Source organism: Astyanax mexicanus, chromosome 11 (assembly GCF_023375975.1).
Source record: "Astyanax mexicanus isolate ESR-SI-001 chromosome 11, AstMex3_surface, whole genome shotgun sequence".
NCBI classification, from domain to species: domain Eukaryota; kingdom Metazoa; phylum Chordata; class Actinopteri; order Characiformes; family Acestrorhamphidae; genus Astyanax; species Astyanax mexicanus.
In genome coordinates this window covers 50767501-50784323 of record NC_064418.1, presented here as the reverse complement: position 1 = coordinate 50784323, position 16823 = coordinate 50767501, and the positions used below count along the sequence as shown (strand labels likewise).

At 38.0% G+C, this 16823-nt stretch overlaps 1 protein-coding gene across 2 annotated transcripts in view; it reads right to left on the bottom strand.

The window, feature by feature from the left end:
• The window catches only part of znf385b (zinc finger protein 385B), a 264267-nt gene that overhangs the window by 126394 nt on the left and 121050 nt on the right, over nucleotides 1-16823 (bottom strand). The window lies entirely within an intron of this gene.

Genomic DNA, 16823 nt, shown 5'->3' with positions numbered 1-16823 from the left:
AATCTAAAAACACAGAAAATTGACCCAAAAAACTTTTTTTAAACCCGTTTGCATCCATTAATACCTCCACGTCACTGCAAACAATTAACATGTTTAGGACTTAAAGAAAATAAATAAAAGGACAACCTTATCAAACTAATGAAAACCTTTCAAAATCAGAATAAACGGCGCAGTAAAAACGTCACGCTGAGAGAATAAAGGAATTAATGAGAAAGAGCAGGAAAAAAGGCAGCTGCTCGTAAATCTCCCACATCTGCTCACAGAGAGAACAATAACGCGGCATTAAAGCGAGCAGTCAGTGTTAACGGCCTTAAGAACAAGCCCTGCCTGACACCACGCCTGAACGCCTGACAGCTCACCGACACGCCAACACGCCGACACACCAACTCACCAACACGCCAAGAGCGGCTTTAAATACGCTCAGCTCTCACCAACCTACAGCTTAACAACTCAAACCTACAATAAACACTGCTCTGATCCTGACAACCAGAACATAAACCTCTAACCACTGCTGTTACACAAAAACATGCTCTTACATGTTAATTAGATGTAAATCTGGCTGTCAATGTTAATGCATCAATGCATGTGATTCATCTGGAAAATGTAATTTGTAATACTTATTTTTAACACAAATTAACAGATGACATGTCTCTCTAAACCATCACTGATCATCAGTAAATTTTACATTTCATTTAAAGGAAATGAAGGGATCAGAGTCTGGAGGAAGAGTGGAGAGACACACAGTCCAAACTGCTCCAGGTCTAGTGTGAAGTTTCCACCAATCAGTGATGGTTTGGAGAGTCATGTCTGTCATCTGCTGCTGTTGATCCACTGTGTTTTATTATCAAGTCTAAAGTCAGTGCAGTTCATGCTTCTCTCTGCTGAAAACAACTTTTATGGAGATTCAGATGTCATTTTCTAGCAGGACTTGGCACACATTGACGAAAGTGCCAATTAGTCTTATGTAATAATCTAATTTACTGAGACACTGATTTTTGGGTTTTCATTGGCTGTAAGACATAATCAATAATCAACAATAAAAGAAATAAACTCTTAAAAGAGATCACTCTGTGTTTCATACATTTATATAATATATGAGTTTCACATTTTGAACTGAATTACTGAAATTGAGTAACTTTTCAAAGTTATTCTAATTTTTTGAGACAGACAGACAGACAGACAGACAGAGAGATAGATAGATAGATAGATAGATAGATAGATAGATAGATAGATAGATAGATAGATAGATAGATAGATAGATAGATAGATAGATAGATAGATAGATAGATAGAAACACTATCCACAAAGATACAAGATACACACTAAAATAAAGTAACTTTTCAATGATATTCTAATTTTGTGAGATGTACCGATAGATAGACAGACAGACAGATAGATAGATAGATAGATAGACAGACAGACAGACAGACAGACAGATAGATAGATAGATAGATAGATAGATAGATAGATAGATAGATAGATAGATAGATAGACATTTATGATGTAGCTCAATCTAATACTTATACAAATACAACACAATTAAAATCCTTAGAGCATTTTTTTCATTCTCCAGTAAAAATTATTTTAATATTAGAGATACCACAGTTTGTTCTGACAGCAACAAAATACATAACTGACATTTACAATGACGTTTTTTATTCCGATTTTTTACTGTTATCTTTGTTTTCCTGGTTTTAACGCTGCTGTTGTGCTCTCATCCAATAGCACGTGCCTGAGAACCCTGCATGTAGAACCACTCAGCCAATGAGGTGTGGTGAACTCCAGTGAACCGAGCTGATTATTAAGAACACACAGTGAAAAGCAGAGGTATAATTATCTCCGTTATTCATGCTGCGCTCACTTGATTGCAGATCAGCCTAATAAACAGCGCAGTCGGCTGCAGTGAACGTCACGGCTGTAATAAGAGCTCGTTCTGTTCTGCTCATCATCAGATCAGCAGATAAGGTGTTCTTAGCAGACGGCTGAGATCAAAACTGGGATTGAATGCAAAAAAAAAAGCCTATTCCTCTTCATCAGGCTGAGGTTTCTTCTCCTCTAGCAGGAGCTCACACCAATATTTACCTTTGAAACTCAAACCAGCAGAATACACAGCTTAAAACAACTATTATTGCGGGTTTGTAGGTTGGATGTTTTGTAAGTTTGAAGGGTTTGGAGGGTCTGATGGTTTGAGATTGTCAGTATTGGATGATTTAAGGGTTGTTGAAAGGATAGGGGATCTGGGTTTTTTGGAGGATCTGGAGGGTTGGAAGGTTTTGGGATCTTCAGTGTTGAAGGTTTTCAAGGGTTCGAACATTTTAGAGATTAAAGGGTTTGAAGAGTTGGAAGGTTGGATGGTTAATGATTTAACAGTTTGAGAGTTTTGGAACATATGGGCAATTTAGAGGGTTTGTAAGTTTGAAGGGTTTGTAGGGTCTGATGGTTTGAGGGTATTGGAAAATTTAAGCGTTGCTGGAGGGATAGGGAGTTTGGGTTTTTTGAGGATCTGGAGGGTTAATAGGTTTGAGAGTTGTTGGGGGATTGGAGGGTTTGGGGGGTTTCAATATTGAAGGTTTTCAAGGGTTAGAGAGTTTTAAAAATGGGAAGGTTTTAATATTGAAGGGTTTAAATGGTTTGAGGGTTTTAGAGATTAAAGAGTTTGAAGAGTTGGAAGGTTGAATGGTTAATGGTTTAACAGTTTTAGAGTTTTGGAAGATATGGGAAATTTTGAGAGTTTGTAAAGTTTGAAGGGTTTGTAGGGTCTGATGGTTTGAGGGTGTCAGTATTGAATGGTTTAAGGGCTGTTGGTGGGATTGGGGATTAAATCTGAGGGTTCAGGGGTTTTAAATGTGTCAGAGTTTCGGGGGTTTGAGGGTTTGGGGAGTTGAGGTTTTGAGAGTTGGAGGGTTTGGAGGGTTTGGAAGGTTTGGAGGTTCGGGGCAATAGGCTTTCATGGCTTGAGTGGCCTAAATTTCCTTCAAGACGTCTAATCAGGAAAGGTTCTTCAGTGGTTCTGTTTGAGAAACGCCTCTTTGCTTCACACTCTGTTTGGTTCTTCTACCTGGGTCTGACCTCTGTGACATGTTCCAGTGTGGGCATCAGGACACAGAGCATACAGCGCGTAAATGACTTTGCCGAAGTGATTTTTTCCGCGTGGTGTTTCAGCTCTACGGTTTCCATGGAGACTGAGGGAACTCCGGCCACGCTCTCTGCTTCGTGATCATTAATGCTGATTTTCCGGCCGAAGGCGGAATGACAGCACAGCAACAGCGAGCAGATACACTCCGAACAGACCTCCCGACCACACTGAGGATCACTCAGCCCTGGGGCTGTTTGTGTAAGAAAAACAAAAGTTTCAAGATTGGAGGCTTTCTGCATCTGAGGGTTGAAAGTTGAAGGATCTGAGAGTTCTAGGGATCGAAGTCTGAAGGATTGAAAGTTGGAGAGATTGGAGAGTTTAAGGAATTAAAAGTTGGAGGAACAGGAGAGTTTGAAAGACTAAAAGTTGAAGGAATTGAAGAGTCTGAAGAGATAAAAGTTGGAGGGATTGAAAAATCTGAAAGATTGAAAGTTAGAGGGACTGATGAGTTTAACAGATTGAAAGTTGGAGGGACTGGAGAGTCTGAGGGATTGAAAGTTTTTAATGGTTTAATGGTTTGAAAGGGTTTAATGGTTGCTGTTTCAGGGTCTAAAGGTTAAAGAGGTTGAGAACTTAAGGTTTTGAGAGTTGTAGGATCTCAGGTGAGAGTCCTAGTGATTGAAAAGTGAAGGATTGAAAGATGGAGGGATTGGAGAGTTTGAATAATTGAAAGTTGAAGAAACTGGATAGTTTATAGGTTTGAAAGTTGGGGGGTTTGGAGAATTAAAAATAGGAAGTTTGATTTCTGTTTCTCTTCCTGTTCTTCTCCATCTCTTTCTCTCCATCTTTATCTACGTTTGTTCTCCCTTAACTCTCTATCCTTACTTTTATTTCTGTTATTTTTTTCTATTTTCTCTATATGTACCAGTTTTGATTCCCCTGTTCTCTCACTCTCTTCCTCCAGGAACTAGTACACCATCATTATGATCGTCCTATGATGAAAACATTTTTTTTTGTTTTTTTACATATAAGCATGAAGCAAAAATACTTAATACAAAAAATATATATAAAAAACTTAATATCAAAAGAACTTGATAAAAATAGTGATTGAAAATTTAAGTTGGATTTTTTACAGTGTACTTAAACATATATTCTGAAATCATCTAATTTTGTACATTTATTCATACACAAACTAGTGAAACTAGTGGACTTTAGCTCATTCCGTCTGTTATTTAGCTAATGGTATCAATAAATCAGATATTTATATTCTAGTTTTGTTTTTAACCAGCTATGATTCTCTTAATGTTTCTATTTTTCTTTTTTCTCTCTTTCTCTCTATTGTTCCCTTTTCTACACTTTCCTGATCTCTCTCTCTCTCTCCAAATCTATCCTCATTTTTATTCATTTTTTCTTCTATTTCCTTCTCTCTATCTCGTTATTCCCCCTCTCTCTCTTTCTCTCTCTCTCTCTCTCTCTCTCTCTCTCTCTCTCTCTCTCTCTCTCTCTCTCTCTCTCTCTCAGTGCGTGGGTTGAGCTGCTCCCAGACGTACTTAATGCTATTACTTGATCAAACAGTAGCAGTCATTAATATTCAGCAGCAGTAAAAAAGCCGGAGTTTTAAGCCGCCCGTATCCGGCGGTTCCCCGGCGAGTGCGGTGTAATCTCGCCCGGGGCTACAGTGTGTCTGACATATTCAGAGAGGAGCTGGTACAAATGTGCTGCCGCTTCCTCCTGTGCCGCGACCAGACACCAGAACTGACACCGGACCACCACATATACCCATCACCACCAGGGTCAACACCGGACCACCACATATACTCATCACCACCAGGGTCAACACCGGACCACCACATATACTCATCACCACCAGGGTCAACACCGGACCACCACATATACTCATCACCACCAGGGTCAACACCAGACCACCACATATACTCATCACCACCAGGGTCAACACCAGACCACCACATATACTCATCACCACCAGGGTCAACACCAGACCACCACATATACCCATCACCACCAGGGTCAACACCGGACCACCACATATACCCATCACCACCAGGGTCAACACCAGACCACCACATATACTCATCACCACCAGGGTCAACACCGGACCACCACATATACTCATCACCACCAGGGTCAACACCAGACCACCACATATACTCATCACCACCAGGGTCAACACCAGACCACCACATATACTCATCACCACCAGGGTCAACACCAGACCACCACATATACTCATCACCACCAGGGTCAACACCGGACCACCACATATACTCATCACCACGAGGGTCAACACCAGACCAACACATATACTCATCACCACCAGGGTCAACACCGGACCACCACATATACCCATCACCACCAGGGTCAACACCGGACCACCACATATACCCATCACCACCAGGGTCAACACCGGACCACCACATATACTCATCACCACCAGGGTCAACACCGGACCACCACATATACTCATCACCACGAGGGTCAACACCAGACCAACACATATACTCATCACCACCAGGGTCAACACCGGACCACCACATATACCCATCACCACCAGGGTCAACACCGGACCACCACATATACTTATCACCACCAGGGTCAACACCGGACCACCACATATACTCATCACCACCAGGGTCAACACCGGACCACCACATATACTCATCACCACCAGGGTCAACACCAGACCACCACATATACTCATCACCACCAGGGTCAACACCAGACCACCACATATACTCATCACCACCAGGGTCAACACCAGACCACCACATATACTCATCACCACCAGGGTCAACACCGGACCACCACATATACTCATCACCACCAGGGTCAACACCAGACCACCACATATACCCATCACCACCAGGGTCAACACCGGACCACCACATATACTCATCACCACCAGGGTCAACACCGGACCACCACATATACCCATCACCACCAGGGTCAACACCAGACCACATATACTCATGTTTAACTCTCCAAACCGATTCAACTCTTCAAACCGATTCAACTCTTCAAACCGATTCAACTCTTCAAACTGATTCTACTCTCCAAACCGATTCAACTCTTCAAACCGATTCAACTCTTCAAACTGATTCAACTCTTCAAACTGATTCAACTCTTCAAACTGATTCAACTCTTCAAACTGATTCTACTCTCCAAACCGATTCAACTCTTCAAACCGATTCATTACATTACATTACATTACATTACATTACATTACATTACATTTGGCAGACGCTTTTGTCCAAAGCGACTTACAATAGTCAAGTACAATGTAAAATAAGTTTAAAGGTAAAACATCTTTGGATAGGGATAAAAGGAGGTCAAAGGGGAATAATAGGATAGAGGAGTGAAGGAGGGGAAGAAGGAAATGGGGTTAGAAGTAGTTAGTTTGTTAGAGGTGTTAGGAGAGTAAGAGCTCTTTGAAGAGCTCTGTCTTCAGGAGTTTATTAAAGATAGTGAGAGATTCTCCTGATCTGGTAGTAGAAGGTAGTTAGTTAGAGGTGTTAGGAGAGTAAGTGCTCTTTGAAGAGCTCTGTCTTCAGGAGTTTATTAAAGATAGTGAGAGATTCTCCTGATCTGGTAGTAGAAGGTAGTTAGTTAGAGGTGTTAGGAGAGTAAGAGCTCTTTGAAGAGCTCAGTCTTCAGGAGTTTATTAAAGATAGTGAGAGATTCTCCTGATCTGGTAGTGGAGGGTAGTTTGTTCCACCATTGGGGAACTCTGTATGAGAACAGTCTGGATTGCTTTGTGTGAGTGTTTGGCAAAGCGAGGCGACGTTCACTGGAGGAGCGCAGCGGCCGGGAGGTAGCGTAAGCCTTCAGGAGCGAGTGCAGGTAGGAAGGAGCCTGTTCTGTCATCACCTTGTAGGCGATTGTAAGAGCTTTGAATTTGATGCGAGCATCAACTGGTAGCCAATGGAGCTCAATGAGCAGCGGGGTGACATGTGCCCGTTTTGGCTGGTTGAAGACCGGACGTGCTGCTGCGTTCTGGATTCAACTCTCATAACTGGTTCAACTCTCCAAACAGGTTCAACTTTTCAAACAGATTCAGATCTCCAAACCTATTCAACTCGCCAAACTGATTCAACTCTTCAAACTGATTCTACTCTCCAAACTGATTCAACTCTTCAAACCGATTCAACTCTTCAAACTGATTCAACTCTTCAAATCGATTCAACTCTCCCAACAGGTTTAACACTCCCAACAGGTTCAACTCTCCAAACTGGTTCAACTCTCCAAACAAGTTCAATTTTCCAAACCGATTCAACTCTCATAACTGGTTCAACTCTCCAAACAGGTTCAACTTTTCAAACAAGGTTCAGATCTCCAAACCGATTCAACTCGCCAAACTGATTAAACTCTTCAAAACGATTAAACTCTCCCAACAGTTTTAAATCTCCAATCAGGTTTAACTCTCCAAACAGGTTAAACTTTCCAAACCGATTTAACTCTGCAAACAGACTCAACTATCCGGTCTTACAATAAAACAAAAATAAAAAGTTAAATCAACTTCCCATTTAGTTGTAAAAACTTATGCTGACTTAAGTTTTCATTCCCCATTACTTAAGTTTTTTAAGGCAACTGGTTTCCTAATTTTTTTAAAGTAAATTCAACTTATCGGGGCTCACAGTGCACATATACACATATACAAACACATACACTCATCACTACCAGCAACACCGTCACCACGAGGGTCAACATCAGACTCACGAATATACCCAATACTGCCAGCGACGCCGTCACCATGATCTAATCCTAACATGTGTAGACTGTGATAAACTGTTATTGATCTGTTCTTCTCTGTCCACAGTGCAGACCTCTTATCTCCGCTTTGTAATTACAGTCCAGAGTGTGATTGTGTGTACCAGTAAACAGTTTGGTGGTGGTGATGAGTTTATACGGGGGTCCGGTGTCGGTCATGGCGATGGTGCAGAAACCGGATCCCTGCATATACAGTGTATAACAGTGCGATAAGTGTAATAACAGTGTAATAACATTAGTTCGTGTAATAACATAAAGCATGCTCTTTTCTGAGAAGGAAACTCAGATGCCAGTTTCATCATCATAATATTTTTGTTGATCTTTGCAGTGACTGCACTTGAGGATACTTTCAAAGATAATAGTGGAGTAGTAGTAGTAGGACCTTTTCATTAAATTGACCTGGAAAACCTGAATATTTACTTACATTATCATTCTGAAATCTAAAATGACGTAATTTTTATATGTATGTAGTGGTACACAATCTGAATTGATGATCTGATGATTGATTGATTGTATGGTTTTATTGAAATATTGAAAAAGTGCTATATCTCTCAGACATCAATAAATCTATCAATGTTTTTATTCTAGTTTTGTTTTTAACCAGCCGTAACTGGAACGTGTTTTTCTCTGTAGTTCTGTGGTAAAAGTTAGAAAACAGATCTGAAGGATAAAAGCCACACATGCTCATATTTTAGCGCCTATGTTTAGATGAAAGGCTGCTGGTAGAAAAACAGTCTGAGCTCTGGCACGGCAAAACTTAAGGGTTCATTTTCCACTATTAAATATCTCCACACTGCAGACGCTTCTGCTGCTTTGTTAATGGAGAATAAACCACACCGCTTCTGTTTATAGAGTCCCTATAACAGAAACTCAAACAGAAACAATGGATCAGAACCTAACTGGGCTTAATACAACTCAAACCCAATCCATAAAATATTCCTGAACTGACCTGAATCCAGATCCACTAAACCAGATCAGAATATACCAACAAAACAGCACTTAAAAAACAGAAAACCCTCCAAACTGATTCAATTCACTGTTCAATTCATCAAACAGGTTCAACTCTCCAAACAGGTTCAACTCTCCAAACTGATTCAACTCTCCAAACCAGTTCAAATTTCCACACTGATTCAACTTTCCAAACTGGTTCAACTTTCCAAATCAGTTTAACTCTCTAAAGAGGTTCAACTCTTAAAACCGATTCAACTCTCCAAAAAGGTTCAACTCTCCAAACAGGTTCAACTCTCCAAACTGATTCAACTCTCCAAACTGATTCAACTCTCCAAACCGGTTCAACTCTCCAAACTGATTCAACTCTCCAAACTGATTCAACTCTCCAAACCGGTTCAACTCTCCAAACCGGTTCAACTCTCCAAACTGATTCAACTCTCCAAACTGGTTCAACTCTCCAAACCGGTTCAACTCTTCAAACCGGTTCAACTCTCCAAACCGGTTCAACTCTCCAAACTAATTCAACTCTCCAAACAGGTTCAACCCTCCAAACAGGTCCAACTCTATAAACCAATTCAACTCACCAAACAGATTCAACTCTACAAACAAAAAAGATGCAGAGCTTTCAGACCTCAAATAATGCAAAGAAGACAAGTTCATATTCATAAAGTTTTAAGAGTTCAGAAATAATCAATATTTGGTGGAATAATCCTGTTTTTTTTTTCATGCATCTTGGCATCATGTTCTCCTCCACCAGTCTTACACACTGCTTTTGGATAACTTTATGCTGCTTTACTCCTGGTGCAAAAAAAACAAGCAGTTCAGTTTGGTGGTTTGATGGTTTGTGATCATCCATCTTCCTCTTGATTATATTCCAGAGGTTTTTAATTTTTATTTGTAGAAAAGACAACAGATTGGCTTAGAACCCAAAACATGAGCTGAGCTTAGTTAATATTTGGGGTAAAAGAGTGAAAGTGTAAAATTATGGTTTGTTAATGTTAAAATCAGACATTTTTATCATTCTCAGACGCTCTAATCTCAAAATAAGCATCTGTGAATCTGTCACATGCTTTTCAATTGTCACTCTGGCTTTAGATATTTTTACACCGGCGAAAAGAACCAGAGGACTAAATAAGGACCCAGAACCCGTCTGGACTGGAGGAAACCCAGCCTGATTAAAGTATAATCCCTCCTCAGCCCGGTCTATCCCAGTTTAGAAACTCAGCATCGCACCAGTTCCAACTTCCAGACTCCAGACTCTTTCCCGTCACGAGTCTGAACCGGAAAAATCTCCGCCTTGATCAATAATGCAGCTCCGCTCTCGCGCCGGAGACGCCGCCTCAATATTTAATGCGCCACGCCGCCGTTTATGAGAGCTGATTATGTAAATGATCGTCGTCGGGAAGGTGATTCTCTACCTGCTGCAATAAAACAGAACTAAAGCTTTATTTTAGGAAACTTAAACGCTGTTTTTATCTCTGAGCAGAAACTCGAACCCAGACCGTGGATCTGATTCAGTGTTTAGATGAAGCCGAGCCGTACGGAGCCAATCAGATGCCGGTTGTGACTAATCCAGAAAAAACTCCCTCAGGAGACGCATTTCTGGGCAAAACAAGCCCAAAGTGAATCTTCAGTTTATTTTTGTTTACAGTTTCAGTCCTCGGGGAATGGAGCTGATCGGTCTCAGACGTAGCGCTTACATAACTAATACAATAAACCCATATAAACACCCAGCAGCCACAACATTATAACCACCTCCTCTTAAGCCAAATTAAAATCCTCTGGAATATAATCAAGAGGAAGATGGATGATCACAAGCCATCAAACCACCAAACTGAACTGCTTGAATTTTTGCACCAGGAGTAAAGCAGCATAAAGGTATCCAAAAGCAGTGTGTAAGACTGGTGGAGGAGGAGAACATGATGCCAAGATGCATGAAATTAAAACTGTGATTAAAAACCAACCAGTGTTATTCCACCAAATATTGATTATTTCTGAACTCTTAAAACTTTATGAATATGAACTTGTTTTTTTCTTTGCATTATTTGACTCCAAATTATTTGTAATTTGGGAGAAATGTTGTCTGTAGTTTATAGAATAAAACAACAATGTTCATTTTACTCAAACATAAACCTATAAATAGCAAAATCAGAGAAACTGATTCAGAATCTGAAGTTTTCTCTTATTTCTTTACAGAGCTGTATATATGTGTTTGTCCTTTGTATGACAGAATTAAGATAATCGGCTATGCTCTAGATAAACAAGACAAAAAGAAGAAGATGATGTCTGTGGGTTTAAAATGCTTTAAAACGCAAATTTTACCCTAAAGCAGTGATTTGTGAGGACGTGGACGCCATGTCCCTTCTATGCTTCTTCTCTTTCCATCACCAAAAACATCTCTGTGGCTCTAGAAACAGGAATAAACTCAACCACACGATTTTCCCAAATACAGCCGGATAATTTAAAGCAGTTCTGTGGTGGAAAAATCTAATTTGCACCAAATGCTGTGATGAAAAGACGATTTCCTTTATCCTCAAACCAGCTCAAAACACTGCACTAACTCATCAAACTGAGTAACGAGTGACAAGCAAAACTGATAAGACCACACTTTGATTGACCATTAATATGCATTAATTATCTAGTTATAGATAATTAAGACAGTACCAGTCAAAACGTTGGAAAGATCTTAAAAATTCTGTGTTTTTTCATTTTTTTAAAAATGTTCTACATTGTAAATTAATACCAAAGTCATCCAAACTATAAAGAAAAACATGAAATTATTTAGTAAAATCAAAAGTGATGAGTTTTGAACATCTCTGCTGGATTTTCTCAGTCAGTTTTATGAGGTAGAGTCTCCTGGAATTCAGGCTTTCAGTTAACAGCTGTGCTGAACTCATCAAGAGTTAATTACTTGAATTTCTTGTCTCTTAATAAAGTGTTTGAGAGCATCAGTTAAAGTAAAGTAGTGAAGAGGTAGAGTTACAGGTATACAGTGAATAGTGAATATTTGAATAATGTTCGAATCCAGATTATGAGAAGCAACAACTACTCAACTAAATAAAGAAAAACAATACTTATTTTAGAAAAGAATAAAGGTCAGTGCAATGCAAAAATAATAAATTTAAGAACTTTAACTTAAGCATCCTCAAGTGCAGTCACCAAAAAGATAATCAAAAACGTTATAGTGATGAAACTGGCACTCATCAGTTAACAGCTCCCTGAATAAGAGCACCTAAAAGCTTCTTCACAGAGTATTTTGGTTTGTTTAAAACTATTGTATAAATTATTTAATTGTAATTAGGTAACATTGTATGCAGAAATGAAGTAAAGTTTACTAAAAGAAAGGATTGATTCAGTAAAAATAAATGAAGTAAAGTTTACTAAAAGAAAGGATTGATTCAGTAAAAATAAATGAAGTAAAGTTTACTAAAAGAAAGGATTGATTCAGTAAAAATAAATGAAGTAAAGTTTACTAAAAGAAAGGATTGATTCAGTAAAAATAAATGAAGTAAAGTTTACTAAAAGAAAGGATTGATTCAGTAAAAATAAATGAAGTAAAGTTTACTAAAAGAAAGGATTGATTCAGTAAAAATAAATGAAGTAAAGTTTAATAAAAGAAAGGATTGATTCAGTAAAAATAAATGAAGTAAAGTTTAATAAAAGAAAGGATTGATTCAGTAAAAATAAATGAAGTAAAGTTTACTAAAAGAAAGGATTGATTCAGTAAAAATAAATGAAGTAAAGTTTACTAAAAGAAAGGATTGATTCAGTAAAAATAAATGAAGTAAAGTTTACTAAAAGAAAGGATTGATTCAGTAAAAATAAATGAAGTAAAGTTTACTAAAAGAAAGGATTGATTCAGTAAAAATAAATGAAGTAAAGTTTAATAAAAGAAAGGATTGATTCAGTAAAAATAAATGAAGTAAAGTTTACTAAAAGAAAGGATTGATTCAGTAAAAATAAATGAAGTAAAGTTTACTAAAAGAAAGGATTGATTTAGTAAAAATAAATGAAGTAAAGTTTACTAAAAGAAAGGATTGATTCAGTAAAAATAAATGAAGTAAAGTTTACTAAAAGAAAGGATTGACTGAAGTTCAGTTCACTTATTTACTCTGTGTAACTCTATTTAAGTCTTGAAACCGAGTTAAAGTTACTTAAATTTATCTGAAATTAAATTTACTTAAAAAAAGCAAATGCAGAAAGTTGCGAAACTTTTTAAAGTAAATTTTATTTAAAATGTAACTTTTAATTTTAAATTAAAATTTTACTTAATTTTTTTTGTTTGTTTGTTTCAGTGTATATACAGGTGTTCATATAGTCCATAGTGTAGTAAAGCTACTGAAGTTCTGGCATGGGTTCATCTTCCAAGGTGTTCCTCACTGTAGAACGCCAATAGCTAATGGCACAGAGGCTGGTACACAGGCTGGCACTCTCTCCGTCTCCTCCGGGGACATGTTAGGCCGTCCCGTCTCTCCCGAGGCGTGTTTAAGTCCTGCTCCTCCTCTCCGATACGCCGAGTCAATACCATTTCACAGCGTAAGCTCTTCCTCCGAGAGGCTTTTCCAGCTCCGGCGTGGGAATAATCGCATCAGCGGGGGTTTAGAGCCGCCACACCGCTCTGCAGCACCACGGGAACCACGCAGAGCGCCACACACACCACCCCCCCGCCTCCGCATTCAGGAGTCTCTGTTTAAAACAGCAGCTCTGTACCTGTAGTCGCCCCTCGGCGTGGGCACCAGGACCCTCCGGCCCAGAACTCAGTGTGAATCTGAGGGTTTAACTACGCCTGTGATCGTAGAAAACCACGGCAGGAGAACCACAGGATATGCCCAGCACACAATCAGCCTGTTTACACTCTTTTATATTATAGTACAGATATTATTTAGCATTATTAAGGAATATATAAAGTATCCTGCACCTGTAATCTTCCAGACATTAAATTAGTTCGTGTTTAGTGCTTGACCCATTAAACCTGTATATACCATATTTTTCGCACTATAAAGCACACTTGATGACAGTGTTAATCTGAACGGGCATCAACCCAATAAACCACTGTTGCAGAATTAACTTATATAAAGCCAGTATTTAAGTACTAAAGTAATCAAAGTAGTGTCATACATTAAAGCAGGGATATAAAAACTGTGTAATGCAGGTGTATAATCAATTTATAACATCATTTAATAATAAAATGAGCCTAAACCCAACAATCTGCTGTTGCATAATTAACTTATATCAAGCCAGTATTTAAGTAGTAAAGTAAAACAAAGCAGTGACATTAAAGCAGGAACATCAAAACTATATAATTCAGGTGTGTAATCAATTTATAACAGCATTTAATAATAAAATGGGTCTAAAACAAACAACCATCTATGACAGAAATAGTTGTAATCTTCCAGACATTACATTAGTTGCTGTTTAGTGCTTTACCAGTCATAACCTGTATATACCTTATTTTTCGCACTATAAAGTGCACTTGATGACAGTGTTAATCTAAACGGGCATCAACCCAATAAACCGCTGTTGCAGAATTAACTTATATGAAGCCAGTATTTAATATATTAACTAATCAAAGTAGTATATGAGTGCATTATAACTGAAACATAAAAAAATACTTATTTCAGCTGTGTAATCAATTCTTAATCAAAATGGGCCTAAACCCAACAATCCGTTTTTGCAGAATTAACTTATATAAAGCCAGTATTTAAGTATAAAGTAAAGAAATAGCCTATACATAAAGCTAACACAGAAATCAGATACACTTATACAGTTGGAATTAAAGGCTTTTTAAGGGCAATTAAAAAAGTGGCATCATCCACTGTAAACAGTATTAATATAAATGGGCATCAACCCAACAATCCGCTGTTGCAGAATTATCTTATTAAAAGACAGTATTTCATTTAAAAAATTAATCAAAGTAGTGCAGTTCATTATAGCAGGGATCTCAAAACTACATCTTTCAGCTGCATGAACAATTGATAACAGCATTCAATAACAGAATGGGTGTAAAACAAACAACCATCATAACCATACATAAAGCTAACACATAAAACATGTGCATGTACATACATATACAGCCAGAATTAAAGGCTTTTCAAGGACAATCAAATAAGTGTCTTGCATTATTCTTTTGTAACAGTGTTAATCTAAATGGGCATCAACCCTACAAACCGCTATTACAGAAATAATCTATATAAAGCCAGTATTTAAGTACTAAAGTAATCAAAATAGTGTCATGCATTAAAGCAGGGATAAAAAAACTACGGAATTCAGCTGTATAATCAATTAATGAAAGCATACAATAAAATGGGCTTAAAACAAACCACCATCTACGACAGAAACAGCGTATACATAAAGCATTAATAAAAAACAGTATTAATAAAAAATGGACAACAACCCAACAAACCACTGTAAAAGAATTAACGTATAAAGCCAGTATTTCATTTATAAACTAATCAAAGTAGTGTAGTTCATTATAGCAGGGATATCAAAACTACATCTTTCAGCTGCATGACTAATTTATAACAGCATTTAATAATAAAATGGGTCTAAAACAAACAACCATCTGCTACAGATTAATAGCTTATACATAATGCTAACACAGAAATCACATACACTTATACAACCAGAATTAAAGGCTTGTCAAGGACAATCAAATAAGAGTCTTGCATTACCCTTTGATGACAGTGTTAATCTGAATGGGCATCAACCCAACACACCTCTACCATAGAATTATTTTACATAAAACAAAAACTCAATAAGAGTGAATGGTGAGTAATTGTGTTATTGACTATTATTGGCTAATAAAACAAGCAGATTGAGGTGTATAATCCATTCTCAACAGCATTCATCCAAACGAGCATCAAACAAACAAACACCTACGACAAAAATATATATCTTATATAAAGAGCTGCAGGCGCTGCAGGCTTGCGGTCGTGGGCATTTAAAGCACAGACTAAAGCAATACAGCAGATTACAGCGATGCATCCATATACACCACAGTATATAAGCGTATTGTAAAAGTAATGCATTAATGCACATAGAGAATACAATCATATTATATAAACATTAATACTTTAATAAAACAATTTCGTCTGAGATTAGATAAAATGAGATGGCTGCACTAATGGGCACAAACCAAACAAGTGACAAGTGATAACTGGGTTTTCTGGGTTACATAAGGAAATTAAATCTTAAACCGTAAAATGAAAACAAATTAGCATCCAGATTTACATAAATTACACTGTAATAATAGAGTCTTTATTAGCTTTATTTCAGATACAGCTGTATTTTAGCAATATAACTTATACACTGTGTTATATCTGTTTCATTGCTCTGTTATATTTGCATTGTTCATTGTAATAATACAATTATTATAATAATCTTCATGTTGTTTTTTTAGGTAGACAATTTCAAGATCTGTCCAGGGACAACGGATGAAAAATAGCCTTTAGGCTAATTCTGGTGCATTTACACTAATGTTAATTAATGTACACTGTCCCTGTTAAATAAACTATTCAATAAATAAATAAAGCTGTACAACGCTTTACATTACAGTAACAGCGTGGGCATTTTCACGGGCATAAACCAAACAAACTGTTGCGACAAATTGCCCTTATTTAAATCTAACACAGCCTGAAATGTGACAAAAGTTATCAAGGGCGCACAGCATAGCGTCTGGCATTATATAACTGCAACGTAGCAATAACGCTGCAATATCAAAGTTTGCATCAGCTGTGCCATCTATTAGTAATGCCCTGCATTTAAACGGGCATAAACCCAACAAACCGCCGGCGCAGGATTTCCTCCGTCTGAACCCAACAACACCATTCTAACAGTTCCAGCCCTGTTTCAGATAAACTTCTCAAGGGCAATCAGAGTAAAAGCAGGAGAGAAGAAGAAGAAGCCATGCCAGCCTCGCCAACAGTGCCAGCTGTGCCAGCAGGCTTCACATGTGTGCGAGGAGCCGCCACGCTGATACCTACAGCTCTACCCCTCATACAGAGACGGACAG